Genomic DNA, 23,372 nt, shown 5'->3' with positions numbered 1-23,372 from the left:
TGTATAGATGGAGTAGGGGGCCCTGTATATACATTTAATGTATAGTTGGAGTAGGGGGTCTACCAGTTATTACTGTGGATGTTGTGAGGCAGCTTCCCTAGCAACCACAACTCCCTGTGAAAATGAAAGCAGTAATCCTATTGGTTGCTAAGGCTCCAACTGCCGTGTCTGCTGCAGCTAATTATATCACCTGTGTGTGCAGTGAGGAGATTTTCCCATTTATCTCTATGGGGCGCCTCTCTTTCCCCTCCCCCTCCCCTCCTGTACATCTGGCGGGGACGGGACCTTCGCAATAACCTTCCCGGACACCCAATGTATCTGTGTGCCAAATTTGAGGTCAAACGGTTCAGGCGTTTGGAAGTCTATAGAGGACAGACAGACAGAGAGAAGGACAGACAGACAGACTTTGATTTTTATGATATAGACTAGAAAATGTACCCGGCGCTGCCCGGGTATAAAGTGTCAGTGTGTTAAATAGATTTGTTCTAAGGTGCCCAGGAGGCCAAGCTAAAGGTATTGTTTCATCTGAGTTAATCAGTGGAATTAGTGTATACCTGTAGTGCATAGTTGGAGGGGTTCTGTATACCCACAATGTATAGTTTTTAGGGGTCTCGCATATCTGTAGTGCATAGTTGGGGGGGCTGTATACCTATAGTTTATAGTTGAGGGAGGTCCTGTATACCTGCAGTGTACAGTTGGTGAGGGTCCTGTATACCTGTACTGTATAGTTCGGGGGTCCTGTATACCTGTAGAATATAGTTGGTGCTGTATACCTGTAATATATAGTTGGTGGAGGTCTTGTATACCTGTAGTTTATAGTTTGAGGGTCCTGGATACCTGTAGTGTATAATTGGTGGAGGTCTTGTATACCTGTAGTATATAGTTCGGGGGTCCTGTATACCTGTAGTAAATAGTTTGAGGGTCCTGTATAACTATAGTATAGAGTTGGTGGAGGTCCTGTATACCTGTAGTGTATAGTTTGGGGTCCTATATACCTGTAGTATATAGCTGGTGGAGTTCCTGTATACCTGTAGTATATTTGGGGTCCTGTATACTTGTAGTATAGAGTTGGTGAAGGTGCTGTATACCTGTATTATAGAGTTGGTGTAGGTCCTGTATACCTGTAGTGTATGGTTTTGAGGTCCTGTATACCTGTAGTGTATAGTTTGGGGTCCTATATAGCTGTAGTATATAGTTGGTGGAGTTCCTGTATACCTGTAGTGTATAGTTTTGGGGTCCTGTATACCTGTAGTGTAAAGTTTGGGGTCCTGTATACCTGTAGTATATAGTTGGTGGAGGTCCTGTATACCTGAAGTATATAGTTGGTGGAGGTCCTGTATACCTGTAGTATATAGTTTTGGGGTCCTGTATACCTGTAGTGTAAAGTTTGGGGTCCTGTATACCTGTAGTATATAGTTTTGTGGAGGTCCCGTGCACTTGTAGTGTATAGTTTTGGGGTCCTGTATACCTGTAGTGTCCTGTATACCTGCAGGGTTGTATTTACCCGTATGGCAGTTTTATTCAGTCACAGTGTGTCGGTATTGGTCATGTCTGGTATAGGGGTGTTATCCAGTCACAGTATGGCGGTATTGGTCAGGTCTGGTGTGGCGTTGTTATCCAGTCACGGTATGGTGGTATTGGTCAGGTCTGGTATAGCGGTATTATCCAGTCACAGTATGGCAGTATTGGTCAGGTCTGATATGATGGTGTTATCCAGTCACAGTATGGTGGTATTGGTCAGGACTGGTGTGGCGGTGTTACCCAGTCACAGTTTGCCGGTATTGGTCAGGTCTGGTATGACAGTGTTATCCAGCACAGTATGGCGGTATTGGTCTGGTCTGGTATGGCAGTGTTATCCAGTCACAGTATGGCGGTATTGGTCAGGTCTGGTATGACAGTGTTATCCAGCACAGTATAGCGGTATTGGTCAGGTCTGGTGTGGCAGTGTTATCCAGCACAGTATGGCGGTATTGGTCAGGTCTCATATGACAGTGTTATCCAGTCACAGTATTGCGGTATTGGTCAGGTCTGGTATGGCAGTGTTATCCAGTCACAGTATGGCGGTATTGGTCAGGTCTGGTGTGGCAGTGTTATCCAGTCACAGTATGGCGGTATTGGTCAGGTCTGGTGTGGCAGTGTTATCCAGTCACAGTATGGCGGTATTGGTCAGGTCTGGTATGGAGGTGTTATCCAGTCACAGTATGGCGGTATTGGTCTGGTCTGGCAGTGTTATCCAGTCACAGTATGGCGGTATTGGTCAGGTCTGGTATGACAGTGTTATCCAGCACAGTATGGCGGTATTGGTCAGGTCTGGTGTAGCAGTGTTACCCAGTCACAGTTTGGTATACCTGTTGTGCCCTGTATATACATGTACTGTATGGATGGAGTAGGGGGTCCTGTATACATGTACTGTATAGATGGAGTAGGGGGCCCTGTATATACATGTCCTGTATAGATGGAGTAGGGGGTCCTGTATATACATGTACTGTATAGATGGAGTAGGGGGCCCTGTATATACATGTAATGTATAGTTGGAGTAGGGGGTCTACCAGTTATTACTGTGGATGTTGTGAGGCAGCTTCCCTAGCAACCATTGCTCCCTGTGAAAATGAAAGCAGTAATCCTATTGGTTGCTAAGGCTCCAACTGCCGTGTCTGCTGCAGCTAATTATATCACCTGTGTTTGCAGTGAGGAGATTTTCCCATTCATCTCTATGGGGCGCCTCTCTTTCCCCTCCCCCTCCCCTCCTGTACATCAGGTGGGGACGGGACCTTCGCAATAACCTTCCCGGGCACCCAATGTGTCTGTGTGCTAAATTTGGGGTCAAACGGTTCAGGCGTTTGGAAGTCTATAGAGGACAGACAGACAGAAGGACAGACAGACAGACAGACAGACTTTGATTTTTATGATATAGATTATATCTAGCTACTTCAATTCTAGGCAGTATTGGAGTTTCCTCATTTTGTTATATTATGCTTGTTGGTGTCAGGTTATAGTGGGCTATTTGTCTGGGCTGCAGCGGCGTCCCATGCTCCCGGCCGCCGCCGCACACCCCCTCTCTGTCCTATGCACCACCGGTGTCCTGCTGCAGGGACACGGCACTGCTGCTAGTTCGGCGCCCGGGGGCGTCTCACCTCGCCCCGCTCCTGTCTCTATCTGTCTCGGCCGGCGCACCCGTCCCCGCCTCCTAGGGCGCGCGTGCGCCGGCTGTCACGGATTTAAAGGGCCAATACGCTCCTAATTGGTGTATGCACACAATCACCCCCTATAAATCCCAGCATGCCCTGTCCCTCATGTTGGAGCCTCTACATGCTTCCCTTAGTGTTTTTGGCCCAGCTACCTGTTGTTCCTGTTTGCTACCCGTGTCCGTTGTTCCTGTCCATTGCCTCTGCCACCTGCGGTTACGCCTAAGACCACCATCTGCACAGTCACCTGCCTACTGCTCCTGCTACACCTTGCCCGCCGTCACTTGCAAACCAAGCCAGGGGTAGCGACCTGGGGGTCGCCTGCTGCAGCAAGCCCATCCCGCCTTGCGGCGGGCTCTGGTGAAAACCAGCGGCCCCTTAGACTCCGCTTCCTGGTGCGGTTTATGCCATCGCTGGTGACGGTACAGAGGATCCACGACTCCCATCGTTACACAATTTTTGCATATATACAATGTATTTTTGTTATATACAATAGTTATTACTACCTGTGCTCCGATTAATTATAATTTTATTTGTTATTTAGTTATCCTCCATGTGCCACATGTATATTAAATACCGTTATGTGTTTTCCTGCTATTTAATGTCTTGTATTGCTTCTCGTATCTTTTAGGGTATTTTAATTTATTATTAATAAAGTATACATTATTTTGAAAATAATTGTCAGTGTGTTATTTGTACAGTTTTTATGTTTTAGCTTTATAAATAGCAATCTATCCTATGTTTAATTTATGTGCTGCTACATAACTTGTCACACTGCCACACACTGCTGTCACGATACCGCATGTACTGATCAGTGAAGGAAAGGGACACAGTGGACACAGGTGGTGAACCCTGAAATTGTCCCCGCCCACTTTCCCTGCCTACTTGCCTCAGACAGCCCTAAGTGACTGCAGGCAAAAGTGTGTGACTTGCTGTATAAACACAGAAAACAGACAAGACAAGCTTACAAATAAAGGGTCAATCAGGTCAGGGTCAAAGCAAGCATTAAAGTACGAAAACAAATTCAAAGAGAAGTCTAATAAACAAGAGCCAAGGTCAAATAGTTAGAATGAGCAGCAAAGTAACAAAACTGAATGTGAGTAGCCTAATAAATGAGAGCCAAGGTTAAAATAGTCAGATAACACAGTAGAGAAAAGGGAATGGCAAGCAAGCTGAAAAATCTAGTCTAATAGTCAGCATCTAGATAGAAACAGAAATAAAGAAGATTGTCATCAGAATCAGACCACTTGGTCTATCTAGGCTGTCTTTTACTATTTACTTTCTCATTAACTTAGGACTCCTGGGATAGATATATGTTTACCCCAGGCATGTTCAATTATTGTAGATTTACCAACCACATCTGCCGGAAATTTGTTCCAAGCATCTACTACTCTTTCAGTGAAGTAATATTTTCTCACGTTGCTTATGATCTTTCCCCAGCTAACCTCAGATTGTGACCCCTTGTTCTTAAGTTCAGTTTTTTATTTAAAAAATTCCTTCTTGAACCTTATTTTTACAGATGAGCAAAGTGAAGTGAATTCACGGCGATTTATTAACTAAAATCCCTAAACATGGCTGCCCCAGATGTTAGTTTACAGTACTGTCACTGGGCGGAAGCAAGGGATTAACCATAATCCCTTGCGTCCATCCAATCAGATGCAAGCCTCTCTGTGATGACAGCACAACCTTACCCTCTATATAAGGTGATTTGCTTCCTGGAGGTGGGCAATCGGCTGTGTGTATAGCAGAGAGCAGCATCTCAGCTGGCAGTTAGAGCAGAGCACAGAAAGAATAACAGAGATAAAGGGACAGACAGGAGAGGACAGAAGGGTGGATTGTGGGTAGTTTGTGGGTGATTTTTTTGTGGAAGCTGTAAAGCCAGTATCCAGTTTATCAAGTAACATTGGAGACAAAGTCCATATTATTGACTTACTGGGTACAGTAAACTCATAGGGGGAGATTTATCAACAGTGGATTTTTCTAGATGTGGTCTATTTCTGCTTTGGCAAGAATAGACTGGTCTATTTAAAGTGAAATTTACTATCAAGGATAAGACTGGTCTATTTTTTGTGGTGAAGATTTGTTTGTGCCAGAATTGTCTCTAAACGGTCTCAAAATTGTCTCTAAATAGTCTTATTGGCCCTGGTTCACCTCCTAGGTAATGAGCATTTTCTTCTCCCTTTCTTTTTTAGATATCGAGGATTATGATGGATTCGTTTGGACTATGTCAATGAGCAGCGGACTTTAATGTGCAATAAAATGGTCAATGAGGGATTTGGGGGTGTTTTTATTTGAATAAAAAAATTTTTTTAGGTGTGTTGTGTTTTTTTTCATTACTTTACAGACTTAGTAGTGGAAGCTGTCTGATAGATGGCTAACACTAACCGCCCCCATTATTACCCCAGTACCCAATGCCACCAGGGGGAATGGGAAGAGCCAGTTGCCAGTCGTCCCAGAGCATCAAAATTGGCCCTCCTGGACTGGGCAGTAGCAGGCTAGTATTATTAGGCTGGGGAGGGCCTAAATAAATAAATGGCCCTTCCCACCCTGGTACTACTAGGCTACTGCTGCTTGGTTTTTAACCTGGCTGGTTATGGAAAGGGGGGATCCTATGAATTTTTTTAAATTAATTAATGAATTAATTAATTAAAAACCGCATTGAATCCCCCCCCCCCCCCATTTCCATAACCAGCCAGGTTTAAAACCAAACAGCAGCAGCCTAGTAGTGCAAGGGTGGGAAGGGCCATTTATTTTGGCCTGCCTCAGCCTAATAATACTAGCCTGCGGCCGCCCAGTCTAGGGGCACCAATTTTTGACGCTCTGGGACTACTGGCACCCGGTTCTTCCTAGTACCCCTGGTGGCATTTGGTACTGGGGTAATAATGGGGGGTTAGTGTTAGCCATTGTATACCGGCTAACACTAAGTCCCGACTTAGTAATGGATTCCTTCTATCAGACAGCTTCCACTACTAAGTCTGTAAAGTAAAGAAAGAAAATAAATACACCCCCACACCCCTCGTTGACCATCTTATTGAACATTAAAGTCCGCTGGTCATCGACGTAGTCCAAACAAATCCGACGTAATCCTCTGCATACCAGTATTTGAAAACAAAAAGAAAAAAACACAACCAAAAACAAACAGCAAGTAAGGGATTAAGTCCCTTGGAGCCAGACTGTAAATCCCATGCCCATGCTGGAGGTCACCCAGCTTTCCCAGCATCCTGTCAGGTTAACCCTTACAGGATCCTGGGAAAGCTGGGTGACTTTTAGCATGGGCGTTACAGTCTGGCTCCCAGGGACTTAACCCCTTGAGAGTCAGACTGTTCTGGCACTGCACCTGAACCAGCAAGGAAGGCGTTAATTGCCCCCCTTCCTTGCTGGGGCAGATGCAGTGAGCTGGGGGGGAGTTGATGGTAAGGGCTGGGGGTTTCCTACTGCTTCCTCCGGAGTTGCTAGCAGTCGCGGGTAAGCCATTAATCAATGGGTGCTGTGAAAACATTTAAGGTTTTCAGTCCGTGGGTATTGTGAGGCTAGTGTTCATTATCAGTCAGAGGGTGCAGTGCTTGAAGTTAAAGGGCAACTCCGGCGTTTTTCTTTTTTAGCTTATTTAATACACATTAAAAAGTTATATAACTTTGTAATGTGTCTAAATAAGCGGTCTGGCTCCGATCCCCCCCTTTCTGATCCCTGCCCCCCCCATACCCTGATTGGCTGAGCTTGCTGGAAGCCATGTGATGCACTCCAGTCAATTAAAAAGGCTGCCAGTGCGTATGCTCACCAACAGACTTTTTTCTCCCATTCACTTCACATGGACCCGGAAGTGAGGGAGTTCCAAAGATGCCGGCCGGAGGTGACAAAGTTGCAGGCGGCAGGGGATTCAAGTTCCGATAGTCACCGGAGGGATGGTGAATATGATCTGTGTGTGTGTCTGTGTTTTTTTTTAATTTTTTAGGTCCCGCCGGAGTTGTCCTTTAACCCTGTGTTTCTGCTTAGTGGCACTACTGCTTAGTCAGATTACTGGATAGTCGGTTCATACTAAAATACTAAAAAAAAAACACATTCAAATCCCCATCAAACCCTTTCAAACCTCTGTACAATAAACTATTCAACCCCTTCCATTCCCAGTGAACCCCCACCAATTAGGCTACATCCATGGTCTGTCCCATTTATTGAGGCGCCAGTAGTGGCACTATGGCCCATATAAATCAATTATTTTTAGAAACCAGAGCCGTAAAAAAAACTCACACAATAAATACTCTTTGTTGAACCATTGTGCGACCCATCTAACTATCATGGTGATATTGTAAAAACTCCAAGAACAGTTATCAGCCAGTAATCCATGTGTGTCCCTAAAAATTGAACATTAATGCTACTATTCCTTATTACAAGTGCCAGTGATTAAAAACCCCATGGTAACAAGAAGGGAAATGTAATCTTCAAGAAACATAGTGGGGATTTGTGTCTGGATAATACTGTTTTTTTGTGGTATCCTTTGCATGGTACACTTTGTGGATGCATTGGGCTGCTTGGATAATACATGCCTCTGTTGTATATGGTTTACTTGGTCTAGCTTATGGGCATTAAATCTCAAGTTGTTGTTCTTTAAAAGTATGCAAACTGAATATGTGTATTTCCTAGTGGATTATCATATTATTGGGTGTGTAAAAGGGGAACGTTAATTGATTGAATTAATTAATTAATTGTAAAAAAAAACAAAACATGGAAATACTTATCATGGGCAAATATTTTTATGGGGACAAGTGCCCGGTAGCTGATTGCTGGCTGATGTTGGCTCCGTGGTTAGCACTGTAGCCTTGCAGCACTGGGGTCCTGGGTTCAAATCCCACCCAGGGCAACTACCCACATTTGTATGGGTCCTCTCCAGGCTCAGGTTCACGTGGTAGACCATATGATGTTCCTTAAGCCGTCTTCATGATGTGAGGCAGTGGGATGATGTAATTTATACCGTAATCTTTGTGGCTTAGCAACAGAGTATCTACCTCAGACGATACCACAAATTGGTAGGCATCACACATCAATTGACAATGGGTAACCTGGAAATTGCAGTTCTGCGTGAATACAGCGGTTTCCATTTGTACAGCCAATCAAAAATGTGAAGGGATGAGTTACACCACGTTGGCACATGGCAGATCACACAAAAACACAAAAAAATGTAACAGCTCACCGCAATGGCAAGATGCAGACCCACTACAGACATGGAAATAGTTAAATGAGGCTCTTGGTTACCAGTCCACGATTTCGTTGGATCTGGCAGAGGGTGTTATGTGACATGTACGAGCGGCAAAAGTGGGTTAAAAGTTTCCACACCATCTTTACGAGGTCCCTCAAGTCTTGGGAAGGAGTAGAGGAACCTATGTAAAATGAGTTTTAGTTAATTGTATTGTTTATTATTAGTATATTGTACTGTGTTGTATACAGTAGTGTAGTTAATTTACCCTTTCCCCTATAACTTATCCTACTGAATGTGAGATTGGTGTCTTGTGTCAAATTTTATTATAAATTTAAAAAAAAAATTCAATTAGAAATTGAATGTAAATGGCTGCATCACCAGAAGGAGGCTCAGGGCTTGACCTGCAATGGGCACTCATAACAGAAAGAGAGCTGTCTTCTGATTCAAATCACATTTTATTCAAAATTGACTTTAAATTTAATTTAAAAAAATAAATTTTAACGAAACTTCAATTTTAATTGAATTATTTTTACATTTTCAAACATTGTAAAGTAAAATATTTCAGGAGAAAACAATCTCAGAATCATCTGGATGAGTTATAGGATCACAGAGCTATAACATCCCAGAATTCCTGCTGCATTCCCCCATGCTGTGCAAGTGCAGGACAGCCTGACAGCGGTTGGCATGGCAGCGTTGTTAGGCCATAGGGATAGGGTATATTTTGTCATGATGACAGGATGAGGTGATGGAGGAAGACGATAAGGTGTCTGAATAATGACCGCAAATTAGCCTAGGAGGCCAGAGTGGTGTGACCTCCATTAGCTGTTGCTGCCGCTGCGTCTCTCCCAGAAGAATGTGTACCCAATGAGCAGTGATGCACATATAATGTCCTTGTCCGTAATTAGGACTCCAAATGCCTGCGCCCAGGTGCACACAATTAGAGACACAGAGACGCAAGATGTTGCCAATGTTTTTTCGCAGGTAGCTGTGCGGAGTTGTAATTGCCTTACTGGCCATAAAATGGTGACTTGCCACTCATCTGGGTTGGGCACAAGCCAACAGCTCTACCACCTGCATGGGTGAGACTACGGAATAAGCAAGGAATTTCAAGCCGAATCCATAATTCTGCCTGTCCCATTGATTCAATGGGATTTCTCAAGCGCAATCCACAATCCACCCAGGAAATCTTGTCAGTTGGTTTTCACTTAGCAAGAGGGATTGTGGGAAAGTGTCTGCACTGTTGCATGGCAAAAGCAATGTCACAGTTTAGTGAGGAAACCAGAAACCGATTAAATCCATGGGGAATAAAAATGGTACGGTCATATAAGTTACTTTGCTGAAAACAGCATATTTGTACTCTTTTAAATATATGTATGTGGTACACAAGTGATTTTACCAATTTTATTTCATGACACCACCCCTTTAGCCGCAAGTACAATTCTGGTTCTATATTAATGTGTAGTTCACCAATGTCTTCAAGACTACTGAAAATCTCCACTAGATGAATGGTTAAAGAAAACATGATAATCGACACTGTGCTGCATTGACGTACTTAGCTCTACTATTTTACATCTGTAGTTGACCACACACTGTTACTACATATCATCTGACTTGTTATAATATTAGACAGTAAAGATAGGCACTGTTGGAGAATACCATGCACTCTACTACCATTATCATTTGTCTTCCCATATAATACCTACCTCATCCTATGTATTTTTTTATTATAACTACATGCAATGCTACAATATATAACCACAATACACTATAGGGAGTAATGCAAGTATATCATTGGACAAGAATTACAAAAGATTTAATGTACATCGTGAAATATTATATCTTATAGCATTTTTTTCCCGCAAAAATTCCTTCTCTATTAATAAAACCCTGCCATTTTTCTTCCTATAGGCCATACAGACCCCCTACCACATACTGTAACTCAACAATAAGAGTAGCAATTGATACAGATATATTTAAGTATTATGTTTTATTATCCTGGGAATTATGTTGGCTTTCTGTAGGTCTACTACACTGGGAAGCCGTGCTTCAAATATCATATCTTCTATACAGCAATAAATACATTCATAGTCACACCAGCTGAAACCATTATTGCAATTTCAATATATATTATCAGCAGCCAAGGTATAAATTTCATTTCGACTGTAAATCTACTGACTTAAAAGCTGTTATTTTTACATTTTAATGAAAACTGCTATCTCTGTTTCTCCAGTATAAATTATTAATAGATAGCATTTTTGTATACAGAATCCTGATGAACATGTAGCTTTACAGCAGAGATAACAAATTAATTATTAAAAAGATATCATATTAATGCAAATCTGATTCATGAAGGAATAGTAAAGGTAGTGCTCAGAAAAAGCAATTTTACAACTGTATATGCTGGTCACCCAGAACATTAAAACCACTGACAGGTGAAGTGAATAAAATTGTGTATTGGTACATTTACATGGAGCGATAATTCGTCCAATCGAACAATTAACGCTTTCAAAGTAACAATGTGTTTTTTTATAACGATCAGCGTTTAGACAAAACAATACATCGTTTGAAAAAATTGTTATTGCGATTATTTTAAGATCGCTTAAGCCCATCTCACACATAGGGTGAATTGGTGAAAGACTGTTTAGACGATGCGATGTGCAAATTTTCAGCGAACGACACTTGATTGTTTGCTATGTTTACATAAGCCAATTTTCGCTCAAATGCGATCGTTATCGTTAAAATTCAACTGATAATCGTTCTGTGTAAACGCACCATATCTTGTGACAATAGCCTCATTCAAGGATATAATAGCCAACAGATGAACAGTCAGTTCTTAAAGTGGATGTGTTGGAAGCAGCAAAAATGGGTAAGTGTAAGCATCTTAGCAACTAGAGAACCATTTAATACAATAATATGTGGATGTGTTGGAAGCAGCAAAAATGGGTAAGTGTAAGCATCTTAGCAACTAGAGAACCATTTAAGACAATAATAGGTCTTAAGGTTGTTTTCACACATACCAGGGTTTTTTTTGTTTGTTTGCTTGTTTTTTTTAGGAAAACTGGCACTGCAATTTTTGAGCCAAAACTAGCAGTTAAAGGGGTAGTGCACCCAAAAAAAATTTCTTTCAAATCAACTGCTGCCATGAAGTGCCAGAGATTTGTAATTTACTTCTATTAAAAAATCTCAAGCCTTCCAGTACTTATTAGCTGCTGTACGCCCAGCAGGAAGTGGTATTATTTCCAGTCTGGAGAGCAGGAGAGGTTTTCTATGGGGATTTGCTCCTTCTCTGGACAGTTCCTGACATGGACAGAGGAGGCAACAGAGAGCACTGTGTCAGACAGGAAAGAAAACACCACTTCCTGCTGGACACACAGCAGCTGATAAGTACTGGAAGGCTTGAGATTTTTTAATAGAAGTAAATTACAAATCTCTGGCACTTCATGGCAGCAGTTGATTTGGAAGAAAAAAAATTTGGGTGCACTACCCCTTTAACCTCTTAAGGACCCATGACGTACCGGCATGTCATGGATCACTGTCACTTAAGGACCCATGACGTACCGGTACGTCAGCCCTTTAAACGGGCGCCGCGGCCGGCCGGGTCCCGATCGGGGGAGATAGCCTGCTATAATACATAGCAGGCCATCTCTCCCTGTCGGCATGGAGGGTTGTTAACCCCCCCCATGCCGACGATCGCCGCTATTGGCTGATAAGCCCATAGCGGCGATCGGAACCTTTCCGGGCCATCGGTGGCCCGATGACCCGGAAAAAAATGGCGGTCGGTGCTGTCCGAGGACGGCACCGACCGCCATTACTGTAAAAAGTAATGGTGGTCACGGTACCACCGTCCCGGCCGGCCGTTCACGGCGATCAAAGTCCCCACAAGTAATAAATACCTGCTCCGGACCCTTCAGCTAGGTAGCTGAGGGGTCCGGAGCAGGTATTTGTACATTACTCACCTGTCCCGGGGTCCTGATCGGCGTCTTCCGGGTTCCCGGCGTCCTCTTCATCTTGTCGGGACTTCGGCTTCTTCCGTGAGTCCCGATCGGCTTTTTCCGGCTCCAGCGTCGTCTATTTTCGTATTTTTCCGGCTCCAGCGTCGTCTATTTTCGGATCTTGCGCTCTGCTGCCCCCTAGCGGCTGATAAGTGTAATACACGTATCAGCCACTACAGGGATGTTCAGAATGTAGTAAAAAAAAAATTTTTTGCCCCAATTTTTTTTTTTCTATTTTCCGCACCCTATCGCCGCTGAGTGTTGATCAGCATCGCACGAAAGTGCGCTGCTAATCAGCAACTCCTCCTTTTTGGCGTAGGGTGGTTTTTTTTTATATCCTACTGCCACGGTCTGCTGATAAGTGCCGAACATAAGTGCGGCATTCATCAGCAACACCATTTTTGGCGTAGGTTTTTTTTGTATACTTACTGTAAAAAACACGTAAAAAAACACTACATTACACCACACTACATTGAATAAAGTTTTACACTACACCACTACATACCCCATATACCAATCCCCATATAAAGATGGCCCCCAGGGTGTTTTCGGTATCGGACGCATACATTATTATTGCCTCCGACACCGAAACAGCCAGTGAGGATGAATGGGGGGTCCTTTGTTCCTCCATTCATCCTCATCCTCCTCATCATCCAGTGACATGTCTGGGAGTAGCGTAGCGTACGCTGCCCCCCAGACACGTCTTTTCCGCCAGTACCGTCCCAATAAGAGATGACGGTATGGCGTGAAATTCTACAAACTCTGTGAGAGTACCTCAGGGTACACTTACAGATTTAGGGTACGTGCACACTGCGAAATGGCGAAGGATAACCCTTCGTGCATTCCGCAGCTGGCACCCGCCGGCGGACTGATGCAGGGGCGCGTCTCCGCCCGTGTCATAGACTCTATCCTATGCACGGGCGGATTCCATCATCCGTCATTCCATCAACATGTTGGACGCAGAGCGGAATCCGCCCGTGCATAGAATGGAGTCTACGACACGGACGGAGACGTGCGCCTGCATCAGTCCGCCGGCGGGTGCGAACTGCGGAATGCACAAAGGGTTATCCTTCGCGATTCCGCAGTGTGCACGTACCCTTAGAGTGTATGAAGGAAGGGACACTCGAATCAAGCCCCCAGATGCCCCCTCCCCCCCCATCCTCGGAGTTAGTGGGGACATCGTCCGGGAACTGATCTTCCCACTGCTGGATAAAGGTCACCACCTGGACGGGGATAACTTTTATACCAGCGCCCCCTCTTCCGGTCCCTCGCTGCCCGAGCTACTGTAGCTTGCGGCACGATCCGAACATATCAGAAGCAGTAATAGAGCCCTAATATTTAGCAGCCATGGAGCGGACCCTGCGCTTCTGGATATGAAGGACCCCGTATCGCACCAGGACAACATTTTCCAGGTGACGTCCCCCACACTGGAGAAAGGGAGACCCCAGAAGAAGTGCAGAGTGTGGGGTAACAGGGGGATCAGGAAGGACGCCATTTACCAGTGTGCCACCTGTCCTGATCCCCCCGGCCTCTGCATACTGGATCGCTTCAAGGCGCACCACACGTCACTGGGGTTCTACATTATCTAAATTCTTTCCCTTATTCCTATTTCAGGGGTCACGTTGATCCAGGGATTATTCTGATCGCCAATATGGAGTCGGGAAGGAATTTTTCCCCTGTGATGAGGCTACTGTCGTCTGCCTCACGAGGGTTTTTTGCCTTCCCCTGGATCAACACAGGTTGAATTTGATGGACACCTGTCATTTTCAACCTTATAAACTAATAATTGGCCTAATACCCCCAAATAAATTAATAATTGTCCCTTTTCCCCAGCTAAGTAGGTATGGCCGCCATTCCCATTAGAGGATGCCATGATGCAATTACAAAGCCTCTGTGCGGCCAGGACAGTAGAAACCCCCCACAAGTGACCCCATTCTGGAAACTACACCCCATAAGGAATCTAACAAGTGGGGCAGCGGGTATATGGCCCCCTGGTGACGGCCACATTTGGGACGTGAAAATGAAAAAAATGGTATTTTTTTTTTTCACGGCACATGTTCTACACATGTGCCCAACACTAGTGGGGTCCATATCCTCACTGTACCCCTTGTTAGATTCCTTATGGGGTGTAGTTTCCAGAATGGGGTCACTTGTCGGGGGTTTCTACTGTTCTGGCAGCACAGGAGCTTTGTAATTGCGACATGGCCTCCATCCCCCATTCCAGCCTCTAAATGGCGCTCTGTCCTTTTGGTGACTTGCCCTGTGCCCATATGGCAAATTATGTCCACATGTGGGGTATTTTCGTACTCAGGGGAAACTACCCTACACGTTTTGTGTTCATTTACTTTTTTAACCCCTTGTGGAAATGGAAAAAAATCAAGGCTAGACCAACATTTAGTGTAATTTTTTTTTAATTTTTACTCTAAATCATTGATCTTGTCTTGATTTTTTCATTTTCACAAGGGGTTAAAAGATAAAAAAAAACACAATGTGTAGAGCAATTTCCCCTGAGTACGGAAATACCCCACATGTGGACATAAAGCGCCATGCGGGTGCAGGGAAAGCCTCCAAAGGGAAGGTGCGCCATTTGGTTTTTGAAGGCTGGATTTGGATGGAATGGATTTCGAGGGGCCATGTTGCATTCAAAAGGCCCCTGTGTTGCCAAGACAGTTAAACCCCCCACAAGTGACCCTATTATGGAAACTACACCCCTCAAGGAATGTAACAAGGGGTGTAGTCAGCATATGGACCCCACTGGTGACGGGCACAAATGTGGAACAATGTGGCGTGAAAATGAAATATTAAATTTTTTACACTATAATGTTGGTCTAGCCTTGAATTTATCATTTTCACAAGGGGTTAAAAGAGAAAAAAAAACACAAAATGTGTAGAGCAATTTCCCCCGAGTCCGTAAATACCCCACATCTGGACATAAAGCGCCATGTGGGTGCAGGGCAAGCCTCCGAAGGGAAGGAGCGCCATTTGGATTTTAGAGGTTGGATTTGGCTAGAATGGATGATGAACGCCATGTCGCATTTACAGAGCCCTCGTGCTGCCAAAACACTGGAAACCCCCCACAAGTGACCCCATTCTGGAAACTACACCCCTCAAGGAATCTAACAAGGGGTGCAGTGAGGATATGGACCCCTGGATGACGGGCACATTTGTGCCATGAAAGTGAAAAAATGAAAATTTTCACTTTCACGTCACATTTTTCCACATTTGTGCCCGTCACCAGTGGGGTCCATATGCTCACTGCACCCCTTGTTAGATTCCTTGAGGGGTGTAGTTTCCAGAATGGGGTCACTTGTGGGGGGTTTCCAGTGTCTTGGCAGCACGAGGGCTCTGTAAATGCGACATGGCCCTTGAAATCCATTCCAGTGAAATCCAGCTTCCAAAAGCCAATTGGCGCTCCTTCCCTTTGGAGGCTCGTCCTGCGCCCGCTTGGCACTTTATGTCCACATGTGGGGTATTTCCGTACTCGGGAGAAACTGCGCTACATGATTTGTGTTTTTTTTTTCCTTTTATCCCTTTGTGAAAATGAAAAATTGAAGGCTAGAACAACATTTTAGTGTAAAAAATACTTTAGTCTTTTTTCAAGCCATATTGTTTGGAAAATCTGTGAAGCACCTGTGGGGTCCAGATGCTCACCGCACCCCTTGTTACATTCCTTGAGGGGTGTAGTTTTCTAAATGGTGTCCCTTTAGGGGTGTTTTTTAGGTTTTGGCACCCCACAGCCTCTGCCAACCTGAAGTGGTACAGTCAAAAATGACCAAAAATAACGGAGCCATTGAAATTCACTAGGCGCTCCCTTATATCTGAGGCTTGTGGTTGCGTCAAATAGCGCAATAGGGCCACATATGGGGTATTTCTATAAACTGCAGAAACGGGGCAATCAATATTGGGGTGCATTTCTCTGGTAATAGGTTTATAATTATGAAAAATATTGGATTACAATAAAATCTCTGCACAGAAAATTTAAATTTTCAAATTTCTTACACACTTAGCTTTTATTTCTGTGACTCCCCTAAAGGGTTAAAAAACCTTCTGGATGTTCTTTTGCAGAGTTTAGGGGGTGCAGTTTCTGAAATGGGGTGCTTCCTGAGGCTTTCTAACACACAGTCCCCTCAAATACACTTTAAACCTGAACAGTTCCCTAAAAATATCTGATTTTGAAATTTTACTGAAAATTTGGAAATTTGCTGCTAATGTTTTAAGCTTCCTATTGTCTAAAAATAATGAAATATAGTTTAATAAATGCCGCCAACATAAAGTAGACATGTTGCTAATGCTATTTAATATATAATTTATGTGGTATAACCATTTTCTGTATAAACAGAAAAGGTTTAAAGTTGGAAAAATGCATTTTTTCACAATTTTTCACGCTATTTTGAGTTTTTTCATAAAGATTCGTTATAAGTATCGACTCCAATTTACAAGAAATGTGAAGTACAATATGTCACGAGAAAACAATCTCAGAATCAGCCGGATAGGTAAAAGCATCCCGAAGTTATTAATGAATAAAGTGACACTGGTCAAATTCATAAAATTTGCTCCGGTCCTTAAGGCCATTTCAGGCCCGGTCCTTAAGGGGTTAAAGAGTCACTGTCAATTTTTTTATTTTTATTTTTCTTGCAGAAATCAATAGCCCAGGCAATTTTAACAAACTTTGTAGTTGGGTTTATTAGCCAAATATGCCATTATCTGCATTTAAAAAGCCTTTTCCAGGTCCTTCCCCCCCCCCCTCCCTCCTCTTTTCCATCCACTGCAAAAAATCTGGAAATTGTGACTTGTTGCCTCAGACGTACCCAGTCTGTTCTAGGTAGAGGGGAGGGGGGAGGAGGGAGTTAGCTGACAGCAGAAAGCAGAGAACAAAGGGATTACAGGCACAGAGCTGGGTGAACACTGTAATCAGAGGTCAGTGGTGACTGTCAGAGGAGATAACAGGTGAGGTATTTGTATATTAATTCTTTGTTGTCCTGTTTTGGTCTTATTTAGCTCTCTCCATAGGAGAACAATGAAGACAGGGGGGAGAGTTTCAAACTGCTTTTTCATGTTAAAAATGCATTTTTTTTGGCTAATAAACCCAATGACAACGTTTCTTAAAATCGCCTGGACTATTGATTTCTGCGGAAAAAAAAATCACGATAGTGACACTTTATTTCAAAAGGGTTTATACTTCTACTTCCTGCTGGATCCATTTCTGGCTTTGGCTCAACAACTGCAATAGCAGTTTTCCAAAAAGACATGTATGGGAGCAGTCTAAAAGAATTAGCAGAAGACAACCACATTTGTAGTTGACATTGGAACCAATCACTATACTCTAGAGCAGCGGTTCCCAAGTAGAGTGCCATTAAATCCAGTCGGGTGCCACAGCAAACCAGGTAGGACATATTACCTTTAAGCATCTATAGAAGCTATACCTGTTCAGTACAAGTGTACAGGGTTCCAGTCTTGCACCTGCTTGTTGCCGTTGTTCTATCTGCTCCTCTCCTGTGCTCTATGCTCAACCTGGGGCTGCTCTTCTTCCATCTTCTGCTGTAATGACTCCACTAGTCAATAGGGTAGGCATGTGGCCAACTGTTCTGCATTTATAGAGGCAGCTTGTTGTCACCTGCTACTTCCCTCTTCCAATCCAGAGCCGCCTACACCTATTTAAACAAGTTCCACCTGCTCTGCTTTGCCTGAGCATTGTTGCATTTCTGCATCCAAAAAAGGTGTTTGTCTGCTGTTTCTGCTGAATTTTCTTGTATCCTGTCCTGTTCCTGTTCTTCAGATTACTTGGTCCTCTGTGGTCAGCTGCTGCTCACACCGACACCATGAGAGTAATATGAGCGTTTATAAAGGATAGACATGTTCAGACTGTACCTTGGGAAATTTACCAGCATATACAATAAGCGTATAACACAAACACAGTGTTAACCTGGTCTAATGCAATAGAAACTTAACCCTTTAAAGACAAATTTTTATTTTTATATTTTTGGTTTTTCCTGCTCCCATTCTAAGAGACATTACTCTTGCATTACTCTCCCCAATTACACAGTAAGATGTGCGACAGATTGATTACTGGCCCTATTACATCCAATTATATAGACATGTTCACTAGTATCTTTTGGTTGAGCCCATGACTATCTTAGCTTTCTTATTAAAAAAAAAAAAAAAATCAGTGTAGACCCTAATCTCTTTTCATTATCTATTATATATCTTCTACTGATCCATCATCTACAATTACTACTGCTAACATATGCAATTTCTTTAGCAATGTAATGTTAGCAGATTTCACATGACAACCATTTATTTAAGTAATAAAGCTTTGCTCAGTTACATTTCTAAATCTAATAATGAGGGTGTCTGGCAGCAAATATCTCGATGAGTGTCTATGTGTTACAAATCTAGATAAATATAAATTGACAAATAAATTTTAAATTTACAATTATCCTGTCATAACAACTCTTAGTAGGATATCACATTAAAGACTAAATCATAAATGTAAAGCAGTATACTTTAAAAAGTAAAGAAAATACTATATGTGGAGTAAAAACTTTCCACACACAAAGCAGGTATGTTATTTTGGAACCTGCTAACTCAGAATTCCTGGTAATTCCTTACAAGGTACAAACAGTATCTAAAGGCAGTATGTTCTTACATTAGATCCTGAACCCCCTGAACAGAAAATCGACACTCAGGATCTGTATGATATATCCCTATACAATATATATTTCCAACTGATGATTTGGGGAGATCAGGGGAGTATACATTAAAAACATACCCTAAACCTCCATACAGTAATAGTGTTAAAGCCAGTGCTTCCATATAGTAATATCAGCCTTGAACTACACAGGAGGACCTGGCCTTAAAGTGTCACTGTCGTTAAATTTTTTATTGCAGAAATCAATAGTCCAGAAACTTTGTAATTGGGTTTATTAGCCAAAAAATGCATTTTTATCATGAAAAAGCAGTTTGAAGCTCTCCCCCCTGTCTTCATGGTTTTCCTATGGAGATAGAAAGTAAAGGCAGCAAAAACAGGACAACAAAGAGTTAATTTACATTCACATCATGGGCTCTCTCCTCTGACAGGCACCATGGAGCTATCTGACCACTAATTAGGGCTCTGAATAGCTTCCTCTCTGAGCAATCCTTTGTTCTTGGCTCTCAGCTGCCCCCTAATTTTACTCCTTCCCCCTCCCCCCTCCACTCTTCATAGACCAGACAGGATCCGACTGATGAAAGAGATGAAAAAACAGTCGAGATTTCCTGATTCTAAGGAGTGGAGGCAGAAAGGAGAGGAGGGGGGACCTGGGAAAAGGCTTTTTACATGCAGATAATGGCAGGTTTCTTAAAATCGCCTGGACTATTGATTTCTGCAAAAAAAAATTAACAACAGTGACACTTTAACCCTTTGAGGACCAGGCCCAAAATGACCCAGTGGACCGCGCAAATTTTGATCTTAGTGCTTTCGTTTTTCCCTCCTCCCCTTCTAAGAGCTCTAGCACTCTCAGTTTTCTATCTACAGGCCATGTAAGGGCTTATTTGTTACAGGAATAGTTGTACTTTGTAATGGCGTCATTCATTTTACCATAACATGTATGAGGGAATTCCAAATATATTATTTATGAAGATATAAATTGGTGAAATCGCAAAAAAGAATGCAATATGGTAACGTGTGGGGGGTTCCTGTGTCTACGTAATGCACTATATGGTAACAGCGACATGATGCCATTACTCTATAGGTCAGTACGAACACAACCACATGCAGGTTTACACAGATTCTCTAATGTTATATTTTTTTTTTAAATGAAATCCTTTTTTTTGGCAATTAATTATAAATAAAATGGGACTATTGTGACGCTTATAACGGTTTTATATTTTTACCTACGGGGCTGTATGGGGTGTCATTTTTTCCGCCATGATCTCTAGTTTTTATTAATACCAAATTTGTGAAGATCGGACGTTTTGATCACTTTTTATTAATTATTTTATATATATAATGTAACATAAAATCGGTAATCCGCGCACTTTTTTCCCTCTTTTCGTGTACGCCGTTTACCGTTCGCAATGACGCTTGTTATATTTTAATAGATCGGACAATTACGCACGCTACGGTATATTATATGTTTATCTATTTATTTATTTTTATATGTTTTATTTATATAATGGGAAAGGGGGGTGATTTCAACTTTTATTGGGGGAGGGGCTTTGGGGTAGTGTGTTAGTGTTTTTAACTTTTTTTTTTTTACACATTTGAAGTCCCTTTGGGGGACTTGTACATACAATACTTAGATTTTTACACTGATGAATGCTATGCCATAGGCATAGCATTGATCAGTGTTATCGGCGCTCTGCTCATTGAGCCTGCCTGTGCAGGCTCAGTGACCAGAGCGCCGATCGGACCGCGCGGAGGCAGGTGAGAGACCTCCGGCAGCCCGTTTTACCGATCGGGACCCCCGCAGTCACACTGCGGGGGTCCCGATCGGTAAGTGACAGGGGACTCCCCCTGTCACTTACACTTAAACGCCGCGGTCGCGCCGCGATCGCGGCGTTTAAGGAGTTAATGACACGCGGCAGCGCGATCGCTGCAGCGTGTCATTACCGGTGAGGTCCCGGCTGCTGATTGCAGCCGGCCCCCACCTGCTATGAAGCGCGCTCCGCTCCGTAGCACGCTTCATAGCGTGAGAAACACCCAGGGCGTACAGTTACGCCCTAGGTCGTCTGGGGACAGACTTCCATGGCGTAACTATACGCCCTGGGTCGTCTAAGGGTTAAGAAAGCTGGGACCAAAGTCTCAGAGATAATCCTTAGTAACACACTACACTGTTGTGGATTAAAATACTGCAAGGCACGCAAGTTCACCCTGTGCATGCCAGCACATGTTCAAGCCTGTTTGAAATTCACTAGTGATCCAGATCCAGAGGAGGCACAGGAGAAGGTCATGTGGTCAAATGAGTGCAAATTGGAACTTTTTGGTATTAACTCCACTCACCATATTTAGAGGAAGAGGAAAGATTGGTACAGACCCACAAACCCAGTCCAAGTCATGAAACATGGAGGTGGAAACATCATACTTCAGGGATGCTTTTCTGCCAAGGATAGACTTTTGCACCGAATTGATGGGAGGATGGATGGGGCCATGTAGCGCAAGACTTTGACCAACAACTTCCTTCTCTCAGTAGGGGCATTAACCCCTTAACGACATCGGGCGTAAATTTACGCCCTCGCGCCCTGGTACTTAGCGCATCAGGGCGTAAATTTACGCCCGATGTTTCCCCCGATCGCTGCGTGTTCGCACACAGTGATCGGGGAAGATGGCCTGCTATAAATCATAGCAGGCCATCATAGCTTCTCGGCACGGGGGGTGGTGTACACCCCCCGTGCTGACGATCGCCGCTATTGGCTGATCAATTCAATTCGGAAAAAAATGGCGGACGGTGCTGTCCGAGGACGGCACCGACCGCCATTACTGTAAAAAGTAATGGTGGTCACTGTGCCACTGGCCCGACCGGTGGCGCGGCGATCAGAGTCCAGCAAAATAATAAATACCTGCCCTGGACCCCTCAGCTAGGTAGCTGAGGGGTCCAGAGCAGGTATTTGTACATTACTCACCTGTCCCGGGGTCCTGATCGGCGTCTTCCGGGTTCGCGGCGTCCTCCGTCTTTCCGGCGCGTCTTCGGGTCTTTCCGGCGGTCCCCATCGGCTTCTTTCGGCTATTTTCGGCTCCAGCCTCGTGATTTTCCGGATTTTGCGCTCTGCTGCCCTCTAGCGGCTGATATATGTAATACACTTATCAGCAGCTACAGGGATGTTCAGAATGTAGAAAAAGTTTTTTTCTATTTTCCGCACCCTATCGCCGCTGAGTGTTGATCAGCATCGCACGAAAGTGCGCTGCTAATCAGCAACTCCTCCTTTTTGGCGTAGGGTGTTTTTTTTCTATATTCTACTGCCACGGTCTGCTGATAAGTGCAGCACATAAGTGCGGCATTTATCAGCAACGCCTTTGTTGGCGTAGGTTTTTTTTTTATACTTACTGTAAAAAAACACGTAAAAAACACTACACTACACCACACTACATTGAATAAAGTTTGACACTACACCACTACATACCCCATATACTAGTCCCAGTATAAAGATGACCCCCAGGGTGTTTTCGGCGTCAGAGGGATACGTTATTATTGCCTCCGACACCGAAACAGCCAGTGAGGATGAATGGGGGGGGGATCCTTCTTTCCTCCATTCATCCTCATTATCCTCATCATCCAGTGACGTGTCTGGGGGTAGCGTAGCGTACGCTGCCCCCCAGACACGTCTTTTCCGCCAGTACCGTCCCAATAAGAGATGACGGTATGGCGTGAAATTCTACAAACTCTGTGAGCGTACCTCAGGGTACACTTACAGATTTAGGGTACGTGCACACTGCGGAATGGCGAAGGATAACCCTTCGTGCATTCCGCAGCTGGCACCCGCCAGCGGACTGATGCGGGCGCATGTCTCTATTCGTGTCATAGACTCCATTCTATGCACGGCCGGATTCTGTCGTCCATCCAAAGAATGAATACGTTGGACGGAGAGCGGAATCCGCCCGTGCATAGAATGGAGTCTATGACACGTATGGAGACGTGTGCCTGCATCAGTCAGCCGGCGGGTGCCAACTGCGGAATGCACAAAGGGTTATCTGTCGCGATTCCGCAGTGTGCACGTACCCTTAGAGTGTATGTAGGAAGGGACACCCGAATCCAGCCCCCAGATGCCCCCAGATGCCCCCAGATGCCCCCTCCCCCCCCCTCCTCGGAACAAGTGGGAAGATCGTCCGGGAACTGATACGAAAATATCAGAAGTAGTAATAGCGCCCTAATATTTAGCAGCCATGGAGCGGACCCAGCGCTTCTGGATATGAAGGACCCCGTATCGCACCAGGACAAAATTTTCCAGGTGACGTTCCCCACACTGGAGAAAGGGAGACCCCAGAAGAAGTGCAGAGTGTGGCGTAACAGGGGGATCAGGAAGGACACC

This window comes from Dendropsophus ebraccatus, chromosome 3 (genome assembly GCF_027789765.1).
Source record: "Dendropsophus ebraccatus isolate aDenEbr1 chromosome 3, aDenEbr1.pat, whole genome shotgun sequence".
Lineage (NCBI taxonomy): Eukaryota > Metazoa > Chordata > Amphibia > Anura > Hylidae > Dendropsophus > Dendropsophus ebraccatus.
This window is presented reverse-complemented; position numbering follows the sequence as displayed.